The 7,149-nt window shown below is 53.1% G+C and overlaps 1 long non-coding RNA gene across 4 annotated transcripts; it reads right to left on the bottom strand.

The window, feature by feature from the left end:
- Positions 1-242: 242 nt before the first annotated feature.
- LOC107033593 (uncharacterized) lies at positions 243-7,143 on the bottom strand. 4 transcript variants are annotated; one of them, XR_012076720.1, is made up of 3 exons: positions 2,735-7,143; positions 2,352-2,453; positions 243-567 (listed from the first exon to the last, which is right to left on the bottom strand). It is a non-coding gene; the product is annotated as an uncharacterized lncRNA (long non-coding RNA). The 4 variants fall into 4 exon arrangements; XR_012076726.1 differs by having other exon boundaries at positions 2,352-4,421; positions 5,188-7,143; XR_012076717.1 differs by having other exon boundaries at positions 2,352-7,143.
- Positions 7,144-7,149: the final 6 nt, after the last annotated feature.

Genomic DNA, 7,149 nt, shown 5'->3' with positions numbered 1-7,149 from the left:
AAGCGGCCGAAGCAGCAGGGCTCGTCCTTCTTAGACACAGCAGAGACAGTAAGACGCGAGGCATTGCCAGGGCCGAGACTCTCAGGTTTGGAGCCCAGTGGGTGAAGACGCTAAACAGGCTGTGCTCAGGGCGGCCAATGAAAGGCGCCAGGAGGCTTTTGGTTTTTCACAGTTTTCTGAATGTGTGAAACGTCCGTTTGTCTCCAAAGCCGAAGCTGCATAGTCAGATCTGTTCAGAGAAGTCCTTTTTGTAACTCTTATTTTTTATTGAAGTGTGGCTGATTTACAATCTTAGTTTCAGGGACACAGCAAAGCAATTCAGTTATACAGATACATGTATTTTTTGTTCAATTTCTTCTCCATGGCAGCTCATTACAAGAAACTGAATACTGTTCCCTGTGCTGTACGGGAGGCCCTTGCTGTTCATCTGTTTTCTCTGCAGTCGTGTGTATTTGAAGGCGGTGGTTCACCTGGGCTTCTCGGCCCGGAGTGCCCGTCTCTGGCGACAGGGTGTCCTTCTGCATGAAGAGGCGGGGGGGGGCACCTTTCACATGGGAGGTTCGTTTCCTGCTTTCAGGGAGACAGAGAGGAGAGTCAGAGGGTCTTATGTTGACCGTTTCTGAAATAACTTTAATTCAAGATAATCAATATGGCATTGAGCATATTTTGGGGTGGGCTTCCCTGGGCCCCCTCAAAACAGAACCGCTGGAGTCTGTGAATAAGAGCTCTCTCCCTGGGGCCCCAGAAGGAACACTGTGTCCTTGTGAGCCCCCAGTACAGCTAGCTCAAAGTTCCAAAACCCGCCTCCTTGGGAAAAGTCTTGCATCGAGTTCTCCGTATCTCCTTACCCCCAGTCACAGCCCCAGGCATTTCCCCCCACATCTTCTGAGCATAAGAGCAACGGTCAGGTACAGGGACTGGCTGAGCGGGCTTACTCCCTGCCCAGCTACTCCCACCGCCAAGCCCAGGAGACCTGGCTCCTTGTCATCCTTCAGCCAGGACATTGTGGGGGGAAGGCCAGTGGAAACCAAGGCCGCTGTGTGACCACCACTTCTCAGGAGGGGACAGCGGTCTAAGGGCCTCAGGGAGGCCTTTGGGCCGCACTTGCTGTTGGCAGTCATATTTCCATAGAAAGAATTAGGCCAACCATGAAAACACAGGCCCCAGTTGTTCTAAAACAGAAAGCAGCCCTGGCTCAGAGCGAAAACAGAGCTCTAAAGATGCTTCCGGCTGGGCCAGCAGAGCCCCACCAGGAGACAGGAGCCACACGGTCACGTGACCGGGAAGGTTTGTTACGAAGAGCTGTAAACAGGGCCTTGGAGTAACAGGGAAGTGGCAGTAACCGTGACAGAACACTAAAGAATACAGGAAGGGTGGACGCAGGGAACGGCCCTCAGACCGACGGGGACACCCCCGACACCGCAGACCTGGCTGGATCAGCCCGGCCTGCCCCCAGTGTGGCCCCAGCGTGGCCGGCTGCGTGGGGCAGGCACGGGGCTGACCGCGTGGGGAAGCCGCGCAGGGCCTCACCAGTGGGACTGCTGGAGGTCTGCCCTCAGGGGTGCCAGGAGGTGCCTCGGGACTCTGCAAAGCCACCCAAGGGAGTGTGGGAGAAGCTGCTCGTGGGAGGTGCCCTGCCAGGTCACTCTAGGGCGGGGGCCGTGGGAGGACTGGCCACTGTGCGCTGCGGGGCCTACACACTGGAACCAGGACGAGAAACCCTCCCGCCACCATGTCCCACTGGTGCCTGTACAGACGGGGCTCAACACCACTCGGCCGCGAAGCAGAACCATTCGCAAAGCCCAGAGCAGCGAAGAAGGGAGGCCTTGATGGTGGGAGTAGCAGACTGAGAGCCATCACGAGCCCACACCCCCAGGCCCGTCCGCATGGTCGGCCGTCGCACAGACACCCACCGCGCATGCCCTCCACAGCCCCAGGCCAGGGACCATCTACATAGGTGACTGAGGCCCATGCGAGGGTGCCAGACCTAGTTCACAAAAGTGCAGGACAAAGTTCAGGTAAATGACAGTCAATCCCATGCAATGATGGAACACACTCACACTAAAAATCTATTCTTCCTTTATCTGAAATGCAGATTTAAGTGGGACGCCTGTGCTTCATGTGACACCCGGACCCCAGCACTGCCCAGGGACAAAGTGTCTGATGGACACAGGAAGTGCCATCAAGGCATTTCCCCCCCGCATCTTCTGAGCATAAGAGCATCGGTCAGGTACAGGGACTGGCTGAGCGGGCTTACTCCCTGCCCTCCTCCCCTCTTCTCCCCGGGGCTGGCCTGGCCATTGCTCCTGCCCTCAGAGTGTCCCTCTCAACGCACAGTGACCCCTCCTCACCACTTCTCAATCGCTCACAAGCATTTCCTGGAATCCTCTGGCTGAGCTCCAGGTCTGAGTCATCCAGGGCCAGCTGTGCTTTGGAATTCAAAGCATTCAGAGCTAAAAAAGACAAACATACAAGTGAATAAAAGCACATACTATATATTGTTTAACCTCCGTCAGGGCCTGGGGTGGGACCCCAACCTCAAGCACACCAGCACTTCTGCAGCCAAGTCCACCCTATTCAGGGGGCAAACACCCCACACACAGTGTTGCAGCCTGCTCCCAGCTGATCTATGCAGTAATAAAGCAGTTCCCGAGATGCTGAGGTCACCACAGGTGGCACGTTTTCTAGTCCTTCTTATTCCCAAGGAAAACGTTACAAAGCTTCAAACACACACCAGTTCGAGCGAAGCTTAATGCCTGGACGTGTCAGTGCCGTGAGTCGTCTCCACACCTGGCTGCAGTGGCTCTGGGGGGAGGCCCAGCATTGTCGTGTGACTCCGGTCACCAGGCTGGAGGTGGGCGCTGGAGGATGGTTGTCCCGAGCCACGATGCTGCACCCCAGAGACGGTGCTTCCTGGCACGTCTCCCAGGTCACCAGCTCAGAACTAAGCTGTCTCTTCAGCTGGGTGAGTGCCTGCTGGCTGGTCAGCGTTGAAGCCAGCAACTGGCAGGTCATACATTATGACCTGGTAGTCCACAGGGGCTCCCCCAGTTTCCACGGGGGCTCCCCCGTCATCCCCACTCCTCCTCCTCTGTGTTCGGTCCATTACCGGGATTCCTCTGTCCCTCAAGGAAGTAATGAGACCAGCCCCCGTTCCCTGCCCAGCATCTCCTCCACGTCCTTTTCACCTTACACTTTCGGTTGATGAACTTCTGGGGTAAATGAAGTCTGCCCAGAAATAGACTCACGGACATAGAAAAACAAACTGCGGTTACCAGGCAGGAAGGGGATCGGGACAGATTAGCAGTTTGGATTAACAGGTACACACTGCTTCACGTAAAGCAGATAAACAACAAGGACCTACTACTGTATAGCACAGGGAACTATATTCAATTTCTTTTCTGTAGTGGAAAATAATCTAATATATATATATAAAAAACTGAATCACTTTGCTGTACACTTGAAATTAACACTGTAAATCAACTACACTTCCATAAAACATAAGAATTAAAAATATATATATATAATGAAGTTTGCTATCAACTTCCTCCCTCCTGCGGGCGGGTCTCCTCTCCAGCCCATTTTGAGCGCCATGTCCTGCGCACGCCTGCCCACGCCTGTGTTAGGGAGCCCCCCGCCCCCACTGCCCAAGCACCAGCAACTGGGGAAACGGCCGTCTCTTGGGCGAGTTTATTCCAGAAGCCCTGGACCTAAGTCAGCAGCAGGAAGCATCCTCCCATGCCGCCCCCTCCCCCGCTCCACCTCAGAAAGGCGTTCGTTTTCACTCTTCACGGGGTGTAAACTCCTCTCACAAGTCAGGGCAAAGTAAATGTCAGAAACAGCCCTTTCAGAAGACACTCGGGAAGGAGCCGTGCGGTGCCGCCGGGCAGAAATAACGAAACGTTAGTTGTCCCTGGGCCCAGCTTACCTGCAGTGAATTCACGCTGCTGACTGAAAGGGACTATCCAATCAGGCAGAAACCAGTCCTTGGGTATCCAGTGCGTGCTCGTTTGCATAAGGGGACGCAGGGACGCATTCACCACGCGCACCTGTGGCAGCTTCACCCCGACTCAGCCTGTGCTTTGTGACCTGAAACAACCCCCATCTGCACCCTCCTCAACCACCCTAATGCCTCTGCGGAAATGCGGGACAGGACCCCCGCCTCCTCAGCTCTGAAGACTGGTGCAGACTAGGTTTTTGCACCGGTACCATCTTGGCAAATCCATCGGGATGCTTTTCCATTGTTTCCCAAAGGGAAGGTTTTCCACCACATTTAGATTGTTCTCCATCACAATCCTTCCCACATTTCCACCACCAACCTTCTGAATATTCGTGCTCACCTTTAAAGATCAGCTCTTCCTGCAATAACAGAGCTGTCCCATGAGCAGCAAGTCGCTGCCTGGCATCCGCTGGTGTCCTCACTGCGAACGTCAGGTCCACTCCGGTCAGCATCTCCTTCCCCGCCCACCTCCCACCTGCAGTGGTTTCCACGTCTCAGTGGGTCTTGGACATCACCAATACTGCAAAACCTCAACTGCCTTTCCTTTGATTCCCAAAGTCATACATCATGTGGGATCCCAACATCCCTGGCTTCCTGATACTGGCAGGGTCAGTGCTTCTGTGTCTCTCCCATAGCAAGCTGTGGGGTGTGTAACTCTTTTTCATGCATGAATAATGCAACTGAGCCCGAAGTCACAAAAGGAGAAATAAATTTTAAAATTTAAAACACACATCAGCAACCCACAGAGGTGCCTGCACCCCTGGGAGCACGAGACTGCAGCAGTCAGGTCAGGTCAGATTTTGCAGCAAATTGAATCTTACCACCAAAGTTACAGGGGGAAAAAGGTTGTTTTTAAAGCTTTTTGCATTTTGGTTGCAGCTAAGGGGCTGTGGGTCTGTTCTACCACGGAATCAAGGGAAAGATAGAAGCGGGGAGCGGAAAGGGCTCACAGTTCAGCAAGAGGGAACCATCAGCAAACAGAACACAGTTCAGCAGTGCCAGCTGCTCCTGCTCACTGATGTCGGGGAGGAAGACCTTCCCCTCTCCCTGTCTAGGGTCATCCAGCTGCTCTAAGAATTAAATTGGCACATGTCAGTTTAACAGGAGAACACCAGACAGAAGTCGAGTAACGTGTACACATGGGAGAAACCCAGGAAGTATCTCACCAAAACGGCTGCAGCTCTCACCTTAAATGCCATCTCAGCTGAAGACAAAAGACGGTGTTTGGGTGGATGGCGTGGGACTTCAAAGGCAAGGAAGGCAATGAGCACAAGGATGGAAAAGCACGTGTTGGGTGAACAAATGCTCGTGGGCTGTGCAGAGACACTGAGACAGAGGGACTCCGATCTCTAGGTCTCCCCGCCACACCCACCCATTCTTTGCAGATATCTCTGGTCGTGGCTTTGTTCCGGGAGCAGGCCCTTTGTTCATTTATTTAGGCAGCTAACGGGGAGGTAAAAAGAAAGACTTCCCGAGTCCTGTTTCTCAAAAATAATCAGCCTAAATTAATCCTCCTGCCAAAGAGACACATTTTGGGGTGGCAAATTTTGCTCACCTACAGTGAGCACCTGCAAGGTGCCAAATTCAATACTACTCACCAAGGTAGGTGTTACCGCTCCCATTCATAAATGGAAACCCTGGGTCCAATGAAGTTTAAAACCAAGCAGCCACCTACTCCCCTCCCTGTCAATCATTTGTTAAATTCTAACCTCCAATACAATGGTATTTGGAGAGGGAACCTCTAAAACATGATCAGGTCCTGTGGGCACAGCCCTTATTTATGGAATTAATGTCCTTATAAAAGAGATCCCAGAGAGCTCTCCCTTCCCCTATGTGAGGGCTGTTGGGTCCCAGGATAGGCCATCTCAAAATGTGCCTTCATGGCATATTGATTATTTTGAATTAAAGTTACTTAAGAAACAGGCAATGCAAGAGGGACACTCTGACGCTTCTTTCTGCCATGTGAAAGGTGCCCCCTCTGCATCTGGAGGAAGGACACCTTTATCACCAAAGGTGGGGAATCGGGCAAGAAGCTTACACAAACAAATCTCGTTACTTCTTTAACTGGGCACCCACAACCTAAGTTTCTTGGTCCTGTCAAGTGCTCACAAATTTACTGCTTCTTTGTCTAAAAAGTATAAAAGCTGCTGCTTTGGCCACTTCTATGGGACCTCCATGCGCATGAATTCAAATGAGCTTTTCTCTCCTGTTAACCTTTCTCATGTCAGTTTTACTATTAGGCCAGCTACCAGAACCCAAGAGCGGTGGAGGGGAAATGGCCCCCTCGTCAACAGGACAAATAGGATCATAGCTCCCGCTGTGACACCCATGACCTAAACAGCAGTTCAGCAACTATGTGCAAAGCCCAGGCTCTTCAGAGCTGCTCTGAGGTCTGCACGAGAATCTGATTATCTCTGCCTCTTCACATGTGACCCATCCTCAAATGTGTTCCATACCAAATTTTCACACACTAGAGACCACCAGGATAACTCATTTCTGTGTAGCCCTTCTCCCAGAATAAAACTCGTGTTGCATCCCCCAGACTTCAGAGTTGGGTGGGCAAATATACCAGTGTGAGTTTGCCCCAAATAGAAAAAGATGCCTGCAGGCGGCCACTTGTTGAAGAACTCCTAGGAAAAGTGAGACTGGAAACATCCCATGTGCCCATCAACAGGCGATTCGTTGAACAAGCGACTCATCACCATACAGTGGCGCTCGGGGCAGTCAGGACGATGACCACGTATTCCTAGGGAGCCACCTCCAGGATGGATGGTGACACAAAAGAGGGCAAGGTGGGAAAAACAGTGCTGGAAAGGATGGGCCTCCAAAAAATAGAATAAACTAGGAAAGCTGAAAATGGGGAGCTCCGCGGGAAGGACCCGGCGTCCCCGTGGGTCTGACCTCGTGCTCCGCTCCTGCACCTGCCCCTCTCCCCGCGTCGTTCCCTGCGATCCAGCTTTTCCGCGGTCTTCAGGATTTACGTACTGGGAGCTACTGCGCGTCCCCAGACCGGTCCCAAGCCCGAGACCCCGCGGCCCCCGGCCCCTGCGCGCCCACCGCCCGCACCGCTCATGTTTGTGGGTCAGGCGGCTCGGCCAGAATACGTGCCGCTGGCCCCCTGGACGATCGGGGCCCCTCCGCACCCCGCC

The sequence above is a fragment of the Vicugna pacos genome, chromosome 1 (assembly GCF_048564905.1).
Source record: "Vicugna pacos chromosome 1, VicPac4, whole genome shotgun sequence".
Lineage (NCBI taxonomy): Eukaryota > Metazoa > Chordata > Mammalia > Artiodactyla > Camelidae > Vicugna > Vicugna pacos.
The sequence above is the reverse complement of the archived record's forward strand: the minus strand, read 5'-3'. Positions and strand labels throughout refer to the sequence as shown.